We start from the raw sequence: 23,312 nt of genomic DNA on the forward strand, positions 1-23,312 counted from the left end.
TGAACAAATATTCTTCGAGCACCTAAGATATACCAAACATTCTTCTGTGTACTGAGGATTCAGCAGTGAACAAAACTCCCTGCCTCAAGTGTCCTGCTTTTTCATTCTAATCCAAAGTGATCTAATGTAAAAGAGGGACTTCACTGGGGTAGGACCATATGGCCAGAGTTTCAGACACTTCCTCTACCTCAACAAAAGCAGGGGATTTGAATCTATTTTATATCCTGGGAACTAACTTAAGATTTTCAACCAAATATTCTGCATCTAAAAACAAAAACATTAAACCAGTGAACCATGTCCCAGAGTCTGTGCCTCCCAACTTGAAGCAAGCTTCATGAGTTTGTGGGTTCATATTGGAGGTATGGAGACAGCTGATGATGGGGAGAGGCCCCATGGAGCCCCAGACTCAACCAGGGTCTTGTTTCTGCCATTCAGCCATGCTGATGTGTGCGGGAATGATGCAGTGAGGTCAGGAGGGATTGATTTAATTTCTTTTTCCAGAGGGTGCCTGTGACTTTAGAAGAGAAACAAGGGCCCAACTTACCCAAGGTGCTAAGCCATGATGTGATTTTCTGATTTCTTCCTCGCCACTTTGGAGAGAAAAACAATTTCAGCACCAAGGACAGTGCCAGAATGTTTAAACTAGGAACTGTTCTTCAAGGGGAGACTCAGCAAGATAATTTAACTTCATGACCCCCACCCGTGTGAAAGCTGTACCTACATCTTTCCAGTTGATGAAAATCCCAATTCTACATCTAGGCTTCTTTGGGTCCCCGTCTTACTAGAAAATCAGACTCTGCCACACTTAATCATTTCCCATCTAATTTGAACATCCTCCTTTGATTCAGAGGTAAAATTAGCCTTAATAACATGCTAAATATAAAGGTACAACACTCACCTCCAGGACATGACAAATGAAAAGAGAGCTGAAGGACCCTAATATTTTCTGTGTTCTCTACTAAATGCTAATAAAGCAGCCAATAAACCACACTTAGAGATACTGGAGTTTTGCTAGTAACGGGGGGAGTTCTGCAAAAGGAATCACCTCAGAGGTCAAGGTGAAAGTTTACCCCTACAGTGTAAGAAGGAGACACTATGAAACAGTGTGATGGACACCTACATCTGGCCTCCAAAATTCCTCAATGTCCTGGCCACACCCTTGGCTGGTCACTTTAATTCCCCAGCCACAGTTTTGTTTGTTTTTTTTTTTCTTTCTTGGGTGAAATGACCATAGTGTCTCCCTTCCTTCAGGATCATAGGGGGATGAAATGAGAAAACAGGCATGAAATCATCCAGGACAGGACTAGGTGCATAAGTAGGCACCAGAAGTATTACATTATATCCTCCACACTTGGAAGACATTGTTTCTCTTCAGAGTAGATTGATATGGTTTCTAAGTGGCTTATTAATGACCATTCAGAAAGCATAAGCCTCTCCTTCCATCTGCTGACTTTCTGCAAAGGCAGGCAGACAGGTTTGTGCCAGGTTCTCAGCCCAGTCTTATCTAAACTGACCCTTGGCACCATCAACTCCACATGCTCCAGTGAAGTCAGAAACAGGTCAGTAAGTTTTGCATAGGTGTCCAAGATGGCTCTTCCAAATCACCAGTTTCTCAATTACAAAGGAAATGAGCCTGAAAAATGTCTATAGCTTAATCATTAAAAGTGCTTTAGCTGAGAACCAAAATCCATAGTGTTCTTCCCTTGACTAGAAAGTGATGGCTAAGCATTTACCACACTGAGTATTGTGCTACACTGAACTACACTGAGTATTCGTTCATTCTGGATTGAAAGTGAAAGTCACTCAGTCGTGTCCAACTCTTTGCAGCCCCATGGACTATACAGTCCATGGAATTCTTCAGGCCAGAATACTGGAGTGGCTTGTATTAATTGCCCACTCTGTGCCAAGCACAGCTCCTACTGGCCTTGGGTCTTTGTCTGGTGGGATACCCCTTGTTCTTAGAGACTCATCTCAGGTATCACCTCCTCCTCCAGGGAGCCTTCACTGCCTCAGGGTGACCTGGGGCCGCTCTCTGTGTCCCCCTTGTCTCCTTCACCCAACCAAGCTCCCTAAGAACAGGATCTGAGCCTGACATTTTTTTGGCTCCAGTGTCTGGCACAAAGCCTGAAATGGAATTCAGCTGCAAGCAGTCTGTTGAATGTTGAATGAACATGCATGAGATCTCCTAGTTTAAAAATATTCAAAGTCTATTCCATAGAATCCTGGTTCCAGGGGTTATTACTAGCTATGATATGAAAAAAGATTTTTGTGCTCACTTAAGTTTGAGAAATTGCAACCTTAAAGAAGTTTCCTTGTTACGGAATTCTGAGAACTATATGCCATGCTTAGTGCCCTGTGAATTTCTGAGGATAAACCAACATCAAGGCCTATCAAATTTGTTTAAACTTGGGACACCAAGTCGGTGCAGATGGGGCGGGGGGCAGTGCTGAGAAAGAAGATGGAGAACCTCAGGCGACTAGGGTTCTCTGGAACACACTTCAGAAAACACTGTCCTGGACTGGCTTGCATCTCAAAAATTTAAGAATCTGAAAGAGGAAGCAAAGCATGCTGTCCCTAGGAGAGATGGCATATGGGGAGCTTGAGGAGATGGGCCAAGCATCCCAACCGTCCCTCCTCTATTGGAATGAGGAAACACAGGTCACTGTCACAGGAGCCTGTAACCAGGGAGCTGAGTTTCTTCTGCTTACAAATCTGGGGTTTCATCTGCACAAGCTTCCCTGGAAATGCAAATTGAGAGCAGCTGGCAAGTCCCCATCAACAGCTGGACAACCTAGTTCCCATATAGTCTCCTTATCAGGAAAATGCTTCTGAAGGCATTTAAGCCTTCTAAGAAACCTCCTTATCAGAAAAAGGCATTGCTGTTCAGAGGGGATGTTTGGGAAGGAAAACTCAGGTGTGGAAGCATGGTTGTGGTGTCTCTGCCATCATTCCTTCTATCTTGTCCATCTTCCCCACTGTGCTATGCACATTCCCCTGTGGCCTCTTGTCACTTATGGGCCAAATGCATTTGTATTCTCCAGGCAAAGCTCCAGGCAAAGCTGCTGATGGTCTCAGCTCACAACCATCCCCATTGCTAGGCCAGCCCTTCATTTCTGATCAGCTCTGGGCTCTTGGCACTTTGTAAACAGATTTCTCCTGGATCAAGGGCTGAAAGCTGGTCCAGTCAACAGCACACCCCTCCCTTCCCTCTGCAGGAGGTGCCACACCACATTGCTTCTTCCACCAGAGGTAGGGCAGAGCCTCACTGGCTGGAGAAGGACTCTGGCCACACAGATGCCATGATGGGCATGTCCAGGACAAATCCTCTCTGACAGTATTGCCGGCTGCACCAATGGGGGAGATGCAGGCAGAACCACTTCCTGAGTCTTTCACAGCAACACAGAATGAAACTACACATGAGAGCCCTCTGAAAACATCTGTGTTTGCTCACACTTGCAGAGCAGGGCTTAAGTGCATAGACTTTGCAATGGACTGTCTGGGTTCAGCTGCATCCTTGAGCAGGTTACTTCACCTCTCTGTACCTCAGTCTTCTCATCTGCAAAATAGGGATAACAATGAACCTGATTCCGTTGATCAACCACATGTAAAACACTTAAAATAGTGCCAGACACTTAGTGACCTAGCCACTATCACTACTCTCCTTGGAGGCAAATTTCCTGAGTGGAAAGCTCTGGGGTGTTCCCCACACCCAGAACTCAGCCTAAAGGGGAGAAGGGTTAAGTATTTGGAAACCACTTGGTTGCTTAAAGCCAAATCCAGAATGCAAATGTTAGTCTGCAGACACTGACCCCTCATTTGATGAGGTTTGTGGGTGCAGCAGGGTCAGAGGGCTTCTTTCTGGAAAGGGGAGTGATCCAGAGCATTTAAGAAAGGAAGAGCAAATGTCGCTGTCCACCAGGGACTTGGCTTATCTCAGGCAGCAATATGCAATTGAAACATATTGTAATAATTGTGCCCAGTTGGTTCTACCTCCAAATATATCTCTGACTACTTTTATCCTTCTCTACTGCCCCATCCATGTCCTTCCTCTATCCTATCTTATCTGTGCTGTGGTCGCCATGCCCTCTTCATTTACTTGTTTCCTCCACAGTCAGCATCGGGTAGGGGATGGGGGGAGCGGCCCTTGAGACACATTCATCAGATCAGGTATCTCCTGCTGAAATCCCGCCTTGCCTTCCAAGGGCCTTGCCTTCCAGGTCCCTGCCCCCAGGTCAGTTGTTTTCTCTCCTGCTCTCTCCTCAGGCTCCTGCTGTGCAGCCCTTCACTCCGTCATCAGGTTCCTCAGCCTCGTGTGGTCCTGTACACATGCTCCGCTGCCCAGAAGGCTCTCCCTCCTCAGCACGTGGGTCTCCTCATACCTTCTCTGACCACTCTCCTCAGTCTAAATCAAACCCCCGTTACATTCCTCTCTCCTGCCTCTGCCTTTCATTCTTGGCACTTATCATGAGTTATCTTGCATTTATTAATGTAATTAGCTCTCTGTTGTGCACACCTCCCAGCACACTCCAAGCTCCTAAAACCACAGAGCGCGTCTGTCCTATTTCCCACTGTGTCTTCTGTGCTGACCTCAGCTCCATAAATACTGGTTGAATGAATAAAACCAATATGGTCTCCGAGATCAGAGGCAGCCAGCAGAAGAACCCTCTCGGGCTCCAAGCACTGCAGCAAGGACCACCCCAAAACTCCCCAGACTGGGTGGAGCTGGTTTGAGGGAAAATCTAATTTTATAGGAGTTATCCAGTGGCTTGTAACATAACGTGGCCCAAGAGGTCTTTGTGGAGATGACATACTGGTGGTCTGAGAATCCAGTGAAATCACAAACATATTTTTCCTGCCTGCAGTGTTAGCAACTAATTTGTTTTTCACTTTAATGCCTAGACTTTTAGATGAAAATCTGAAAGATCCAGCATGGCATAGCCCACTGGACCTATACTACCCGCCTTTCCCAGGTAACTTTGAGCTTCCCACCGTCGTCATTGTGCCTCATTCATTGTTTTGGATTCATGGGGTTTTTTTGTAGCTCTTCTATATTCCCATGTCTTATATCTATATTGTGAAATTTTAACTGTGAGCTACATGTTGACAGACACAAGCAAAGTTTTACTGGATACAAATTATTTTTTAAATTAAAAAGTATTTTATATGCCTTTGGCTTTGACTTACATAAATATATGTGTGTGTGTGTATATATATATCTAGCATATATTTCAAATATGCAATATAGTAGTATTGACTATAGTCACTGTGATGTACATTACATCTCCAGGACTTATCTTCTAACTGGATATTTGTACCTTTTAATCCCCTTCAGCCATTTCACCCCCTTCCACACCCCAACTCTGGCAAACACCAACCTGTTCTCTGCATCTATTATGGGGGAAGTTGTTTGTTTATTTTAGCCTTTTGTTTTTGTTTTTATTTTTTTGTTTTTAGAGACCACATATAAGTGAGGTTGTATGGTATTTATTGTTCTCTGACTGACATTTCACGTAGCATGATGCCTTAGAGGTCCATCCATGTCGTCAAAAATGACAAAATTTCATTCTTTTCTATGGCTGAAAAACAGTGTATCTATATCGCAACTTCTTTATCCATTTTTCCATTGATGGACACCTCATTTTTTTCTGTAGCTTGGCTGTTACAAATGAATATGTGAACGCACATATCTTTCACAGTTTGTATTTTTATTTTCTTCATATACATACCCAGAAGTGGAATTATTGGATCACGTGGTAGTTCTACTCTTAATTTTTTTTGAGGAACCTCTATACCATTTTCCACAGTGAATTGACTACTTTGCATTCTATTAACAGTGCACAAGGGTTCCCTTTCCCCACGTCCTCTCCAATGCTTGTAATTTTTTGTCTTTTTGCTAATAATTAAATGTGAGGTGTGTCTTGGGTGGCGTCTTGCTATGGTTTTGATGTACATTTCCCTGGTGATGGTGATGCTGAGCATCTTCTCAGGTGCTTGTTGCTCATCTGTATGTCATCTTCAGAAAAATGTCAATTCAGGTCCTCTGCCCATTTTAAAATCAGATTGCTTCTTTTTCTTTTTAAACTATTGAGTTCCATAAGTTCTTTATATATTTTAGATATGAACCCCTTATCAAGTATATGGTTTGCAAATATTTTCTCCGGTTCCACCAGTTGCCTTTTCATTTTGTTGATGGTTTCCTTTGCTATGCAGGAGATTCTGATTTTGTTGTAGTGCCACTTGTTTATTTTTGCCTTTGTTGTTTTTGCTTTTGGTTGCTGTTAAGTCGCTTCAGTCGTGTCCGACTCTGTGCAACCCCATAGACGGCAGCCCACCAAGCTCCCCCGTCCCTGGAATTCTCCAGACAAGAACACTGGAGTGGGTTGCCATTTCCTTCTCCAATGCATGAAAGAGAAAAGTGAAAGTGAAGTCGCTCAGTCGTGTCTGACTCTTCGCGACCCCATGGACTGCAGCCTACCAGGCTCCTCCATCCATGGATTTTCCAGGCAAGATTACTGGAGTGGGGTGCCATTGCCTGGTATTCAAATCCAAAAAATCATCACTAAGAGTGATGTTGAAGAGCTTTACTGCCTATGTTTTCTTCTAGGAGTCTTATGCTTTCAAGTCTTATAGTCAAGTCTTTAATTTGAAATATTTCAAGTTAATTTTTGTGTATGGTATAGAAGAAAGTGAAAGTAAAGTTGCTCAGTTGTGTCCAGGTCTTTGCCTACCAGGATCCTCCGTCCATGGGATTTTCCAGGCAACAGTGCTGAAATGGGTTGCCATTTCCTTCTCCAGGGGATCTTCCCAACCCGAGAATCAAACCCGAGTCTCCCACACTGCAGACAGATGCTTAGCCATCTGAGCCACCAGGGAAGTCATATGGTATAAGATGGTGATCATTCTTTTGCATGTAGCTATTCAGTTTTCCTGGAGAAGGCAATGGCAACCCACTCTAGTACTCTCGCCTGGAAAAACCCATGGACGGAGGAGCCTGGTAGGCTGCAGTCCATGGGGTCGCTAGGAGTCAGACATGACTGAGCGACTTCACTTTCACTTTTCTCTTTCACGCATTGGAGAAGGAAATGGCAACCCACTCCAGTGTTCTTGCCTGGAGAATTCCAGGGATGGGGGAGCCTGGTGGGCTGCCGTCTATGGGGTTGCACAGAGTCGGACATGACTGAAGCGACTTAGCAGCAGCAGCAGCAGCATTCAGTTTTCCCAGCGCAATTAATTGTTTTTCCCCCATTGTATATATTTGATTCCTTTGTTATAAATTAATTGACCTTACACATGTGAATTTATTTCTGGGCTCTGTTCTGTTCCATTGATCTATGTGTCTGTTTTTATGCCAATCCATCCTGTTTTAATTACTGCTAAGTCACGTCAGTCGTGTTCGACTCTGTGTGACCCCACAGATGGCAGCCCACCAGGCTCCCCCATCCCTGGGATTCTCCAGGCGAGAACACTGGAGTGGGTTGCCATTTCCTTCTCCAATGCATGAAAGTGAAAAGTGAAAGTGAAGTTGCTCAGTCGTGTGCGACTCTTAGCGACCCCATGGACTGCAGCCTACCAGGCTCCTCCGTCCATGGGAGTTTCCGGGCAAGAGTACTGAAGTGGGTCGTTAGTGCCTTCTCCGGTTTTAATTACTATATCTTCATAATATCATTTGAAATCAAAGAACTTAATGTTTCAAGCTTTGTTCTTTTTTCTCAAGATTGCTTTTGCTCTTTGGGGGTCTTTTACAATTCCATACAAATTTTAGGGTTTTTTTCTATTTCTGTGAAAAATGCCATTGGTATTTATATCAATATTGCATTGAACTTGTAGATTGCTTTAGGTAGTATGGTCATTTTGACAATATTATTCAGGTTTTTTGTGTCTTCTTCATTTCTTTCATGAGTATCTTATAGTTTTTAGTGTATAAGTTTTTGCCTCCTTAGTTAAGTTTATTCCTAGATCTTTTGTGTTTGAATCAATTGTAAATGGCTTTACTTTTTAATTTTCTCTTTCCATTAGCTCATTATTAGTGTATGGAAGGGAGAAGGCAATGGCACCCCACTCCAGTAATCTTGCCTGGAAAATCCCATGGATGGAGGAGCCTGGTAGGCTGTAGTCCATGGGGTCGCTGAGGGTCAGACACGACTGACTGACTTCACTTTCATTTTTCACTTTCATGCATTGGAGAAGGAAATGGCAACCCACTCCAGTGTTCTTGCCTGGAGAATTCCAGGGATGGGGGAGCCTGGTGGGCTGCTGTCTATGGGGGTCACACAGAGTCGGACACGACTGAAGTGAGTTAGCAGCAGCAGTGTATGGAAGGAAATACAACAGGTTTCTGTGTCTTGATTTTTTATCCTACTACTTTACCAAATTCTGTTATTAGTTCTAATAGGTTTTTTGTTTATTTTTTGGCTGTGTGTGTATGTGTGTGTGTGTGTGTGTGTGTGTGTGTGCATGGTCTTTCTTCACCCCTCTTTTTTTTTCCCCTGATGCCATGGGCAAAACCCAGAAAGCCATTGCCTCATACCTCAGCTTTTTGTTGAGTAGATGTAAAACCATGGATTCACTCACTCACATCCTAGCTCCATTATTTATCACAGTGTGACCTGGGCCACAATACTCAAACTCTCAGATTCTAGCTCGTTATTTGTAAAAATTGCCTAACGAAAACCTAGGACAAGTTGTTGAACCTCTCTGTACCTCAGTTCCCTTATATATAATAGTACCTCCTTCACAGTTTCACTCTGAGAATTCAATGTTTGAATACACATAAAATTCTTCAGAGAGTGTCTGACCAAGCGTAAGCTCTCAATGCTGCTGCAAGGATTTTAAATTAGATGATACACATGAAAGCACTCAAGAGAGTGCTGAATATATTGTAGGTGCACAACAAAGGCTGTTTCTTCTCTTTTTTCTCTCTTTCCCTCCCTCCCTGCTTTCCAATGAATCCTGGAATAGGGTACAGACCCTGAGCAAGCAAGATCCAAACCATTAATAACCAAAGCCACTTTAATTAAGTTTCAATTAAAAGTTCTACATTCTACGGCCAGGGTTTGCCAGTTCTTATATATTCAATGCAGAAAGCTTTCTTTGGCCTCAAAATATCTTCTAGGAAAAACCATTGAATACCCCCAGAAGCCTCTTAAAATCACACCCTCAAAGCAGACCCTTCTGCTACCCCACCCTGGGACCCCAGTCTCAGTTAATGGCACTTCCATCTACCTAGACAACCAGAAAGAGGGGGAAAAAACCTTGACTTCACCCATCCTTCCCATATACATTCAGCTAGTCCCCAAATCTTGCCATGTTTTAGATATGACACACATGTCCACCCATAGTCCCCAGGGAGAGTCCCTTCAGCTCTAACACAGATGACCACAGTTGCTTTCTGGCTCTTCTCCCTGTCTCTGAACTTGTTCTCTCTACACGACCACTAGAATGACCTTCCCAATTCCCATATGAGCTCCTGCTGACCATCCCCACCACCTACAGAATACAGTCCAAGCTCTCAATGGCTATGCAGTCAATATCCTCCTTGGTCTGGCCTGTGCTTCTCCACACAGGTGAATTATACCTTTTGTCCCTAAAATGAACAACTTCTAGTTCCTTAACTAGTCCATGCCGATCTCAGCCCCACAGCTTTCCCTATGCTAGTCCTCTAACCTGGAATGCCCGTCATGGCAGCCTACCCCAAAGAGTCCCACTCCCTGACAGTTATGCCCTCATGTAACCTCCTCCCATATTGAACAATGTTGATTGTATAACCAACAGGATATAACAGAAATGACAGTAGGGAGATTTTGAAGCTAGGTCATAAGAGACATTGCAGATTCTGACTCACTCTCATATCACTCATGCTCAATGAAGCCACATTATGAGGACTCTCAAGCCACAGAAATCTCCTGCTAACAGCCATGTGAAGGACCCATCTTGGAAGCAGATCCTCCAGCCTCAGACAAAGCCTTCCTGAAGACTGCAACCTCTGAGAATCCACAAGCCAGAACAATCCAGCTAAGCTGCTCTTAAATTCCTGACCCACAAAACTGTGTAAGATCATGAATGTTCATTGTTGTTTCACTCCACTAAGTTTTGGGGTAATATGTTGCATAACCAGAGATATCTAAGTATATCCTTTCTACTCTTCTCTCCCTTCCTGATTCTTACACATCCTTCAAGATACTGGTCAACCATGAGCTCCTGCAGGAAGCTATTCCTGGCTGTCCTTTATTGAGTAGGCATCCTCACTTGTCCTTGGAGCACACCGCCAAAATGCAGTTTTCTCTTTTCTTCCCCACCAGACTTTGGATGTTTCAGAGCAGTATCTAGACCTTGCCTTTACTCCCCTTCAATTTTCAACATGCCGTGAGTCATTCATTTACTTTGATGAATGAATGAGTGGAGGATGTCAGATTAATAAAGGAGCCAGGAGTGGAATGAAAGTTTGTTATTCAATGCCCTGTAGTCTTTCTTCTACCATCAGTGATTCTCTTCTTTTTCAGCAATGAGGTGCTTTTGGAAAATTCTTCTTCTATCATTGTATGGATTGCATTTGACCACCATCATTCAGACTCTGTTTGACCCAATGAGAATCTCCTCCTTAGCACAGCCTCACCTGTGGTCCAGCCCTTTCCTGGGACGGTTGCTAAATTCTTCCTTCTCTCTTCCTCTCATCTCTTTTCTTCACCATCTACGGATGGGCCAGTGTGGGAAGACATTTTTTATGGAAACACTCCACCCCTCTGCTTGACTCTGAAATGACCCTTAGCTCACCTTGTTCTGGCTCTGTGGTTTAAAGATGCAGATGAGGAGATGGCCAGATGTAGTACAGAGCCCATCATCAGGTGTGGAGCCCAAGTGTCCCACACAGGCATCCAGAAACAGCAGAGCCCAATGTAGGCTGCTCTTTGGATCCTGGGACCCCATCAGACCCTTGGATACTATCAGACTCTTCCCTGGCTGGTAGAGGCAGCCTACGCAGCATCAGTTAAGAAGACTTGTTAATTATAATGCTCACATGCAGGTTGTTCAAAATTGGTGTTCATACATCTGGAGGATGGATCTGAAAGTAAATCACTTTTGTTTGCTCCTTCCAGTGGCTTCCTTTCTGCACCCCCATGGTTTGGGTCTTCACAGTAGCATCCTTGCTGACCTTGGCCATTCCTCTCACACCCCACCCCTTCCCCACCATGAAGAGAAGTGTTGTTTCTAACCCTCTAATGGTTTAGGATTGAAGCCCAAATTCTTGATCATGAGGATAGAGTCACTATAGTCTGGCTGGACTGATTGCTTCACCCACATCTCCTATTACCCATTTCTAATCATCCCTTAGCACTTACCTCTGCCCAATGCCCTGAGAAGGCTCAAAGCCTCTCCAATCTCCTTCCTTCCTTGAGCTTCAGAGCCTATGCTTCTCTGTGTTCTGCTTTTGTCTATTACTTTTGTAACAAATTACCACCAAGACACTTGCTTCTTGGGAGGAAAGCTATAACAAACCTAACAGTGTATTAAAAAGTGGAGACATCACTTTGCCAACAAAGGTGCATATAATCAAAGCTATGGTTTTTCTGGTAGTCATATACAGATGTGAGAGTTGGACTAGAAAGAAAGCTGAGCACTAAAGAATTGATACTTTTGAATTGTGGTGCTGTAGAAGGCTCTTGAGAGTCCCTTGGACAGCAAGGAGATCAAACAAATCAATCCTAAAAGAAATCAACCCTGAATACTCGTTGGAAGGACTAATGCTGAAGCTCCAATACTTTGGCCACCTGGTGCAAAGAACTGACTCATTGGAAAAGACCCTGATGCTGGAAAAGATTGAAGGAAGAAAGATAAGGGGAAGACAGAGGATGAAATGGTTGGATGGCATCACCAACTCAATGAACATGAGTCTGAGCAAGTTCTGGGAGTTGGTGATGGACAGGGAGGCCTGGCATGCTGCAGTCCATGGGGTTGCAAAGATTCAGACATGACTGAACTGAACTGAACTGAGCGACTGAACTAAACTGAACTGAATCTCCTTATATAAAGATCCTTAAGTTAATCACATCTGCAAAATTCCTTTGCAGATACTAACCAAAATATTTCCAGATTCCAGGCATTACATGTCCATATCAGCTATTCTGACTGCCATACAGCCCCAGTTCAAATTCTTCTATTCTCAGAAGATATTCATCCCAATTATTTTGGTGCAGAAAAATTACTTATTGTAATTCAAGGTCACTTTTCTTCTAGAGCCCTGAATTTCAGACATCTCATGGGTATGCTCAAGCTCTAACCTCTTAGAGACAGCTATTCCTTCTACTCAGACAACTTGAAAGACTTATGCAATCCATCAACAACTGAGCACGCATTTTCCATTGGTACCTTTACTCAACATTTACTGAGTTCTCTGAGCTGGACCCTGTGACAACCCTGGGATATAGAGATTAACAAGAAAGAAGGACCCTGCCCTTGAGTGGCTTATGGTCTTATTTTCCCTGTGTCTTATTCAAAGCTTTTTCCTGAGACCAGTCCCTGCCTCGTGTATGGCACATGCTTGGCAAAAAGTCTGTTGAGCTGAGTGATCTGAGATGTCACTCAGCATCATCATCCTCCCATAATTTCTCTCTGCCACTCTCTTCCTCTCTCATCATCATTCATGGTTCATGGTGAGAAGTGCCTCTCACTAGACTGGAGCCCCTGCTGAAGGCAGGAAACCTGGGGTGTGTGTGTGGTGTGTTCGCTCTACTCAGAGCCAGGTTTCTGATGGCTAGAGATCCCTCTCCCATGTGATGCTCCACAGCAAAACACCTGGCCATTGTGTTATGTGGTTCAGACCCATAAATACTTGTGGCATAGAGCAAGCGCCTGCCTGTTCCAGCAGACACAGAGGGACTCTGTTTGCACTAAAGGAATGTGCTTCTGTAGCTAAAGTCACATGAAATATTTATGCCTGAGAAACTTGCATTTTCTCCCACAGAGAAAGAAGTCAGGAGAAAACTCTAGAATGGCTGTATCCTAAATGACAACAAAAGTGGTACGAACGATGTCCACAGCCATACTTTGTCAACGAAGGGGCTCAGAGAACTGTTTGCTTGTTCAACAGGTGAATGAGGGCCTCCTGCATACCAGGCACTGTTGCTGATACTGGGGGATTGGTGGTGAACAAGGTAGTCAAAATCTCTGCACTTCAAGAGCTTGCTTTCTGGTAATAACTGATATTTATTGGATGTAAACTATCTGCCAGACACTATTCTACGTGTTTTACCTGTGTTAATTCCTCCTGGTGACCTAGGGGCTCTTATTGTTAGTCCTGCTAACAAAGAAGGAAACAGAACAGTCGATTAACCTGCCTAAGATCATAAAGCATCAGAGTGGACAAGCTGGGACTTGGTCCCAGGCAACCCTGTGCTATGAATCCTACACTTAAATACTTCCTGGTTCTTTCTTCTCATGTTAGAGGTGGAGAATTTAGGAAAAAGTTTTATCCTCCAAAGAGTGCAGAGAGAGAGAAAGATTCTTTGGCCTCTGGGATTATGGACAAAAGAAGCTGAAAATAAGTAAGAAGAAGAGAAGGTATTAGGCTCCTTATGGGTCTCCATGAAGCCTGACATGCCATCATTAAAGTTTATGTTACTCTGGACAAAACATCATCATGGTCTACATTAAGTAGCTTTAGTATGAATGGACCATTTAATGTCCTCTGAGCTTTCAGAGGCCAAGAAGGCAGCTCTTTGTGTAATACATCTTATTTAATCTTTATATCAACCTTTAAGGTCAATATAACACAATTCACCAAAGGAGAAAATCAGGTTAGGCTATTGGACGAGTGAGGTTTCAAACTGAAGCCTGTGGAAAGCCATGTCTAATGCACTTTCTAAGACCTACCCCTCCCTTTTTTGGTCTCCATTATTAATATTTGGACTGCAGCCATAAAATTAAAAGATGCTTGCTCTTTGGAAGAAAAGCTATGACAAACCCAGACAGCATATTAAAAAGCAGAGACAGCCTTTTGCCAACAAAGACCCATATAATCAAAGTTATGGTTTTTCCAGTAGTCATGTATGGATGTGAGAGTTGGACCATAAGGAAAGCTAAGCACTGAAGAATTGATGTTTTCAAACTGTGGTGTTGGAGAAGACTCTTGGAGTCCCTTGGATAGCAAGGAGATCAAATCAGTCAATGCTAAAGGAAATCAACCCTGAATATTCACTGGAAGAACTGATGCTGAAGCTGAGGCTCCAATACTCTGGCTAACTGATGCAAAGAGCTGACTCATTAGAAAAGACCCTGAGGCTAGGGAAGATTGAAGATAGGAGGAGAAGGGGATGACAGAGGATAAGCTGGTTGGATAGCATCACTGACTCAATGAACATGCGTTTGAGCAAACTCTGGGAAATCGTGAAGGACTGGGAAGACTGGCGTGTTGCAGTCCATGGGGTTGCAAAAAGTCGGAAACAATTTAGCAACTGAACAACAACGATCGATATTATTTCAAACATTCGATTCTTTTACCCCAGAAAATCTACTTCTAAAAATTCTGTTCTTAGAAAACAGTCAGATAAGAATAAGAATGTTTATTGCAGTCTTGTTTACAATAGCAAATTTTAAAAGTGAGGAGAGGAAATAACACAAATATCAAATAAAAAAACTAAATAAATGGTGGGACTTGTTTAAAAAGATCTATGCAATACTTTCATTAAGGATAGATTTAAACATGGATTATTATTCCAGAGATATTAGGCAAATATAATCAAGTTTTGAAATAAGTATGGAGGCTTTTATGCATATGTCTATGTGAGGTGGAACCATTGAAACTGCCATTTTGTAAACCAAAAATGATTGACTATCAACAATTTCACACAGTTCAACCTAAAAGGAAAAAAAAAAAAAATCTGATGGATATTCACCAAAATGCTCATTGTGGGTCTCCTTTTGGTGCTTTCAAATGGGTTTTTCATTGTTTGTGCTCTTTCATAGTTACATTTCATCCACAATGTGCATGCATTGCTCTTGATCACAAAACTATATTAAAATAAATGCAAATAATCAGAGACATTAAAAGACTATTCAACACATTTTGAAGGAGTATGCTAGGTCTCTCAGATGTTATGATCTAAGAATAGATTTTTTTTTTTTAATGATCCAGTTCCAGAGGTTAAATTGAGAACTCATGAAAAGAAAGTTGAACAAGTGGTGAAATTGATTTGTCAGATGACTTTTTTTCCCCTATTGACAACATTTGAGCTCTGGGTTATCAATCAAATTATGTGCAAGCTTTAAGGTAGTGAAATCACTGGACCATCTTAAAACTTCATGAGATGGATCTGGCATTAGATTAAAAGCTAAACCCTTGCCTGTGAAGAATACATAACTGGCTGACCTAACTGTGAACCAGTTAATCTGGTACACCATAAGGATCTACAAGTTCAAGGTTGGGAGGATGAGTCAGTGCATGTCCTCAGCAGAAATCATTACAATAACTGGAAGTTAGAGTTTTGTTTATATTTTCCTTGGAAAAGTCAGATATTTTTTAGCTTAAGTGAGGCTTCAAATTTTGAGCCATGGGAAAACACAGGCAGAACCAGAATCGTTGCTAGGAAAGGCAAGACAGTATACATTATACAATATACAGTGAACTGTAGTAATAATGATTCTAATACAATGGAGGCAAATGATTCCCCTTGACAAGGGGTTTCCCAAGGAAACCCCAATAAACAGTTTTGCTTATTATATGAACTTCAATATTACAAATATATGGTCTTTAGCCAGGACACTGAAGCAACTGTTCTTTTTTGAGTCTTCATCTCCAAGCTCCATTCCGTGCTGGAGATTCCATGCTCCAAAGAAGTGAGACAGGTCCTCCAGAACTCTACTCTCCTGCTTGATTAGAATGACTAGCTTTGGCTGTTGATTTCCCTTACAGGTTTGGTGATTTTTTAAAAAACTATTTAGATTATTTCTACTTTTGTTAATGGTGAACTCCTCAAGGAAAGAAAACATTGTTGATACAATTCTATGCATGCTGCATAATCACACACACTCATAGACAAAATAAGAATTCAAGAACTTCCCTGGTGGTCCAGTGGTTAAGAATCTACCTGCCAATATGAAGGACGCGGGTTTGATCCTTGGTCCAGGAATATCCCACATGCCAGGAGGCAACAAAATCCATACACCACAACTATTGAACCCTCTCTAGAGCCCCTGCTCTACAACAAGAGAAGCCACCATAATGACAAGCCTGTGCACTGAAACTAGAGGCAGCCCTTGATTACTGCAACTAGAGAAAGACCACACAGCAACTAAGACCCAGAGAAGCCAAAAATAAATAAATACATTTTTTAAATAGTCAAAGATAGAATTCAGAAAACATTAAGCTAATGTACTTCTCACCCTTCCTTCATAAACCATGTTTCTCAGCCTCCAGTCAGCCACTGTTGTGGAAGAAGGAGAGGGAACAGAAATGGCATATGGGAAACTCCCTTTAAATAGGAACTGGAAGCAGAAATCCCACCTTTAGTGAATAAGAGAAAGGGAAAGTGAAACAAGTAGAAGATGGGAGATGCTTGTTCTGAAATCCCCCTCCAGATTGGGGAGGACTATACACAGGCTAAGGGGAAACAAAGGTAGAGGGGCCTTTGTCCTCCTCCCTGTTCAGGTCTCAGGAGGTCCCACAGCAAATCTGGGAAGCCCATGACAGATTCCAAGTAGCAGCTCAGAATCACCCATAAAGGGAGCCTGAATTAGCATTCCTAACCCTGCTCAATGTAAAGAAATAGAGGAAAACAACAGAATGGGAAAGACTAGAGATCTCTTCACGAAAATTACAGACACAAAGGGAACATTTCATGCAAAGATGGGCTCGATAAAGGACAGAAATGGTATGGACTTAACAGAAGCAGAAGTGGCAAGAATACACAGAAGACATGTACAAAAAAGATCTTCACGACCCAGATAATCATGATGGTGTGATCACTCACCTAGAGCCAGACATCCTAGAATGTGAAGTCAAGTGGGCCTTAGAAAGCATCACTATGAACAAAGCTAGTGGAGGTGATGGAATTCCAGTTGAGCTATTTCAAATCCTGAAAGATGATGCTGTGAAAGTGCTGCACTCAATATGCCAGCAAATTTGGAAAACTCGGCAGTGGCCACAGGACTGGAAAAGGCCAGTTTTCATTCCAATCCCAAAGAAAGGCAATGCCAAAGAATGCTCAAACTACCGCACATTTGCACTCATCTCACATGCTAGTAAAGTAATGCTTAAAATTCTCCAAGCCAGGCTTCAACAATACATGAACCATGAACTTCCAGATGTTCAAGCTGGTTTTTAAAAAGGCAGAGGAACCAGAGAACAAATTGCCAACATCTGCTGGATCATGGGAAAAGGAAGAGACTTCCAGAAAAACATCTATTTCTGCTTTATTGACTATGCAAAAGCCTTTGACTGTGTGGACCACAATAAACTGTGGAAAATTCTGAAAGAGATGGGAATCCCAGACCACCTGACCTGCTTCTTGAGAAACCTACATGCAGGTCAGGAAGCAACAGTTAGAAGTAGACATGGAACAACAGACTGGTTCCAAATAGGAAAAGGAGTACGTCAAGGCTATAGGTTGTCACCCTGCCTATTTAACTTCTATGCAGAGTACATCACGAGAAATGCTGGGCTGGAAGAAACACAAGCTGGAATCAAGATTACCGGGAGAAATATCAATAACCTCAGATATGCAGATGACACCACCCTTATGGCAGAAAGTGAAGAGGAACTCAAAAGCCTCTTGATGAAGGTGAAAGAGGAGAGTGAAAAAGCTGGTTTAAAGCTCAACATTCAGAAAATGAAGATCATGGCATCTGGTCCCATCACTTCAGGGGAAATAGATGGGGAAACAGTGGAAACAGTGTCAGACTTTATTTTTTGGGGCTCCAAAATCACTGCAGATGATGATTGCAGCCATGAAATTAAAAGATGCTTACTCCTTGGAAGGAAAGTTATGACCAACCTAGATAGCATATTCAAAAGCAGAGACATTACTTTGCCAACAAAGGTCCATTTAGTCATGGCTGTGGTTTTTCCAGTAGTCATGTATGGATGTGAGAGCTGGACTGTGAAGAAAGCTGAGTGCCGAAGAATTGATATTTTTGAACTGTGGTGTTGGAGAAGACTCTTGAGAGTCCCTTGGACTGCAAAGAGATCCAACCAGTCCATCCTAAAGGAGATCAGTCCCAGATGTTGATTGGCAGGACTGATGCTGAAGCTGAAACTCCAATACTTTGGCCATCTCATGCGCAGAGTTGACTCATTGGAAAAGACTCTGATGCTGGGAGGGATTGGGGGCAGGAGGAGAAGGGGACAACAGAGGATGAGATGGCTGGATGGCATCACCAGTTCGATGGACATGAGTCTGAGTGAACTCCGGGAGTTAGTGATGGACAGGGAGGCCTGGTGTGCTGTGATTCATGGGGTCGCAAAGAGTCAGACACGACTGAGTGACTGAACTGAACTGAACTGAACCCTGCTCAGGGGCTGTGTGCAGAGAAGAGACCCAGTTGCAATGGAGGGAGTCAGATTTTATTTTCTGGGCCATTCAGGAATTGTTCATTGCCTGTCAACTTTCCCAACTAGCCTTGGTTCTCAAGCCATGCCATCTTCCCTGTAGATCTACTCACTTCTCCTCAGGCTTAATCTTCTCCCAGAATACCAAAGGGACATCTATTATCACCCTAACTTTACTGGTTATATCTACCTCATTCTGGGGATGTCTTCCCAGATAGCCACTGTTGGAAGGAGCCAGAGGACCAATAGCTCAAAGTGACTCCCCTCTGTCACTATCCAGGGAGCCCCCTGGCCAGAGATACAGCCTCACCTCCTGGGCAGTCTTTAATTCACCTCAGGTGGTCACAGGTAGTTGGCTCCTATAGCAATCACCCTGCAGCGAAGAAAGAACCATCCCATTCCTACACATGCATGTCCTTTCAATTGAGCCAGAATCAAAACCAAGCGACCACCATACTGGCACATGTGTCAATTCCCAAACCATCGGTCTTCAAGACGTCGGATCATGACTCTGTCGAGAATGTTGATGAGTTCTGTGTCACTGACCTCCACATCATCTCCAGCCATCTGCCCGAAGAGCCTCTGGAACTGCAGGACTACCTTACTCTCATTGGCCTCAATGTTGGAGGAATGGGTGCGAGGGGATGGGGCTCTAGGTTGTGCTGTGCAGCCGGCTCACTATTGGCCCCCGGCTCAGGATGCTCAAGGCGGTTCCACCTCTGCAGCCTCTGCAGCCAGCTTACCACTGCTGCTGCAGGAAGTGCTATGCTGCTGCTGCTGCTGCTGCTGCTGCTAAGTCGCTTCAGTCATGTCCGACTCTGTGCAACCCCATAGACGGCAACCCACCAGGCTCCACCGTCCCTGGGATTCTCCAGGCAAGAACACTGGAGTGGGTTGCCATCTCCTTCTCCTAGGAAGTAATGTGGCTCCCCAAATATTTATGACTTGTGGAATGTAATACAGCTGCTCTGCTTGAGCTCCAAAAGATTCAAGCCATATCTGTTTGCAAAACCCATGACCAGGAATGAAGGCTGCTCTGTCAAGCACAGGGACAGAAGCAGAACTTATACAGTCTTCCAGCCACTGACACTTCATAAGATTCGTGGCCGTCTATGTATGCATTTCATCCATCCATTCTGCAGGCATCAGATAAGCACTCTCCTCTGCCAGACCTGTGCTCCCTCGTGGTGAGTCAGATAGGATGCTAATCCCTCCTGTAGCTAACCATCTGTAGTGGGCAGAATGGTGGATTCCCAAAAAGACAAGTGCATGCTGTGATCCCTGAAACCTGTTACTATTACCTTATATGGCAAAGATGTGAATAATTAAGGATCTCAAGAAGGGCATTCCTGAATTAGCTAGGTGGACCCTAATTTCTATCATATGCATTCTTATGAGAGATACACAGAGGAAAAGGTGCAGAGGAGGAGGCAGTGTGACCATGTACGCATGCAGTGGAGTGATGTGGCACAAGGCAAGGAATCTAGAGCCACTAGAAGCAAGGAGGGCAGGGAAGGACTCTTCCCTAGAGCCCTCAGAGGAAGCAGGGACTTGATTTCAGAACTGTAAGGGGAATACATTTTTGTAGCTGTAAGCCACCTGGTTTGTGGTAGTTTATTTCAGCAGTCCCAGGAAACTAACAGAACATGTAATAAATGAAATGTCCCAGTTGGCTTTTCTAGGGGCAAGTGAGTGATGGGGGTCCCTTCTCAAGTCTCTTTCCCTGAGGAAGGACCCAGGGTCCCTCCTGAGGGCAAATATAGGAGGGCTTAAGGCCAGTCCTGGTGGGTCAGGTTAATCTTCTTCAATATGAAAAACTCTAGAGGGAAGGAATCCTCTCCCAGGCCTTGCATTCTAAGCAGGGGCGCATGGTTTTCTCCAAAATGCAGCTGTTGAGAGAACAATCTCAGTCTTGGACACCATTTATACTGTCTCCCCAAAGAGTCACCAACCTGTGAGTTTTCTCATCTTAGAACCTCTGGTGGAAGAAGTGAGTACCCACCTGTGTGGCTACACGGTCATGTAATATGACACTAGATGAGTCTCACACAAGACTGCCTGTCTCTGGGAGGGCAGTGGCTCCCATCAGCAGGGTCGCAGCCAGCCACAGCCAGAAAAAAAAAAAAAAAAAAACAGAGCACTGCAGGACCAGGCTTCATGACCTCTGAACAGGTGCTGTCCCTGCCCTAGGGTCCAGTTGAAGATTGTGTTTGTCTAATTTAATTTAGACTTTGCTGATGGATAGATACTAAGACATTTCAGTCAACCAATGAGAGATTTCCAATGATGGAGTAAAAGACTTCATTATTGCTCATAATATTCAGGAAGTGAGATGTTACCCCTCAAGGGGCAGGGCTACCATACTGATGTGGTTGTTAGCCACTCTTCTCTTCTCCCGACTTTGAGTGAATAGAATTCCCTGAGGTTGTGCAAGGTGAAGGTCCTGTTTTGGACAGCCAGGGCAGCTCACTAAACTGATGAAAAATTGCAGAATTGTCACTCTGGGCAAGACATAACATAGGAAAGAGCGACAGGGCGTAAGAGGGACAAAAAGCCCCGAGAATGGCTCCTGGTCATCAAAGAAGACAGGAAAGATTTCTGGGAACAGGGGGACTTCAGTTGGACATGAAAACTGAACTGTTTGAGAGGAGGCTCTGTCAGATATCTGGGCTTACCATCTGGTTTCTCACCAGCTTCTGCCTTGAGTTGGTTGTGACAGTCTATAGCATTTTGTTTTGTTTTTTACATTTTCTACTTTGCTTTTATTTTTTTGTCAATATTAATTTAATTTTATTTTATTTTTTAACTTTACAATATTGTATTGGTTTTGCCATATATCAAAATGAATCTGCCACAGGTATACATGTGTTCCCCATCCTGAACCCTTCTCCCACCTCCCTCCCCATACCATCCCTCTGGGTCGTCCCAGCGCACCAGCCCCAAGCATCCAGTATTGTGCATCGAACCTGGACTGGCAACTCGTTTCATATATGATATTATACATGTTTCAATGCCATTCTCCCAAATCATCCCACCCTCTCCCTCTCCCACAGAGTCCAAAAGACTGTTCTATACATCAGTGTCTCTTTTGCTATCTCGTATACAGGGTTATTGTTACCATCTTTCTAAATTCCATATAAATGCGTTAGTATACTGTATTGGTGTTTTTCTTTCTGGCTTACTTCACTCTGTATAATAGGCTCCAGTTTCATCCACCTCATTAGAACTGACTCAAATGCATTCTTTTTAATGGCTGAGTAATACTCCATTGTGTATATGTACCATAGCTTTCTTACCCATTCATCTGCTGATGGGCATCTAGGTTGCTTCCATGTCCTGGCTATTATAAACAGTGCTGCGATGAACATTGGGGTACACGTGTCTCTTTCAATTCTAGTTTCCTCGGTGTGTATGCCCAGCAGTGGGATTGCTGGATCATAAGGCAGTTCTATTTCCAGTTTTTTAAGGAATCTCCACACTGTTTTCCATAGTAGCTATACTAGTTTGCATTCCCACCAACAGTGTAAGAGGGTTCCCTTTTCTCCACACCCTCTCCAGCATTTATTGCTTGTAGACTTTTGCTTCGCAGCCATTCTGACTGGTGTGAAATGGTACCTCATAGTGGTTTTGATTTGCATTTCTCTGATAATGAGTGATGTGGAGCATCTTTTCATGTGTTTGTTAGCCATCTGTATGTCTTCTTTGGAGAAATGTCTATTTAGTTCTTTGGCCCATTTTTTGATTGGGTCATTTATTTTTCTGGAGTTGAGCTGTAGGAGTTGCTTGTATATTTTTGAGATTAGTTGTTTGTTGCTTCATTTGCTATTATCTTCTCCCATTCTGAAGGCTGTCTTTTCACCTTGCTAATAGTTTCCTTTGTTGTGCAAAAGCTTTTAAGTTTAATTAGGTCCCATTTGTTTATTTTTGCTTTTATTTCCAATATTCTGGGAGGTGGGTCATAGAGGATCCTGCTGTGATGTATGTCAGAGAGTGTTTTGCCTATGTTCTCCTCTAGGAGTTTTATATTTTGGTCTTACATTTAGATCTTTAATCCATTTTGAGTTTATTTTTGGGTATGGTGTTAGAAAGTGTTCTAGTTTCATTCTTTTGCAAGTGGTTGACCAGTTTTCCCAGCACCACTTATTAAAGAAATTGTCTTTTCTCCATTGTATATTCCTGCCTCCTTTGTCAAAGATAAGGTGTCCATAGGTGGATTTATCTCTGGGCTTTCTATTTTGTTCCATTGATCTATATTTCTGTCTTTGTGCTAGTACCATACTGTCTTGATGACTGTGGCTTTGTAGTAGAGCCTGAAGTCAGGCAGTTTGATTCCTCCAGTTCCATTCTTCTTTCTCAAGATTGCTTTGGCTATTCGAGGTTTTTTTGTATTTCCATACAAACTGTGAAATTATTTGTTCTAGCTCTGTGAAGAATACCGTTGGTAGCTTGATAGGGATTGCACTGAATCTTTAGATTGCTTTGGGTAGTATACTCATTTTCACTATATTGATTCTTCCAATCCATGAACATGGTATATTTCTCCATCTATTAGTGTCCTGTTTGATTTCTTTCACCAGTGTTTCATAGTTTTCTATATATAGGTCTTTAGTTTCTTTAGGTAGATATATTCCTAAGTATTTTATTCTTTCCGTTGCAAAGGTGAATGGAATTGTTTCCTTAATTTCTCTTTCTATTTTCTCATTATTAGTGTATAGGAATGCAAGGGATTTCTGTGTGTTGATTTTATATCCTGGAACTTTACTATATTCATTGA

The sequence above is a fragment of the Bubalus bubalis genome, chromosome 1, assembly GCF_019923935.1.
Source record: "Bubalus bubalis isolate 160015118507 breed Murrah chromosome 1, NDDB_SH_1, whole genome shotgun sequence".
Lineage (NCBI taxonomy): Eukaryota > Metazoa > Chordata > Mammalia > Artiodactyla > Bovidae > Bubalus > Bubalus bubalis.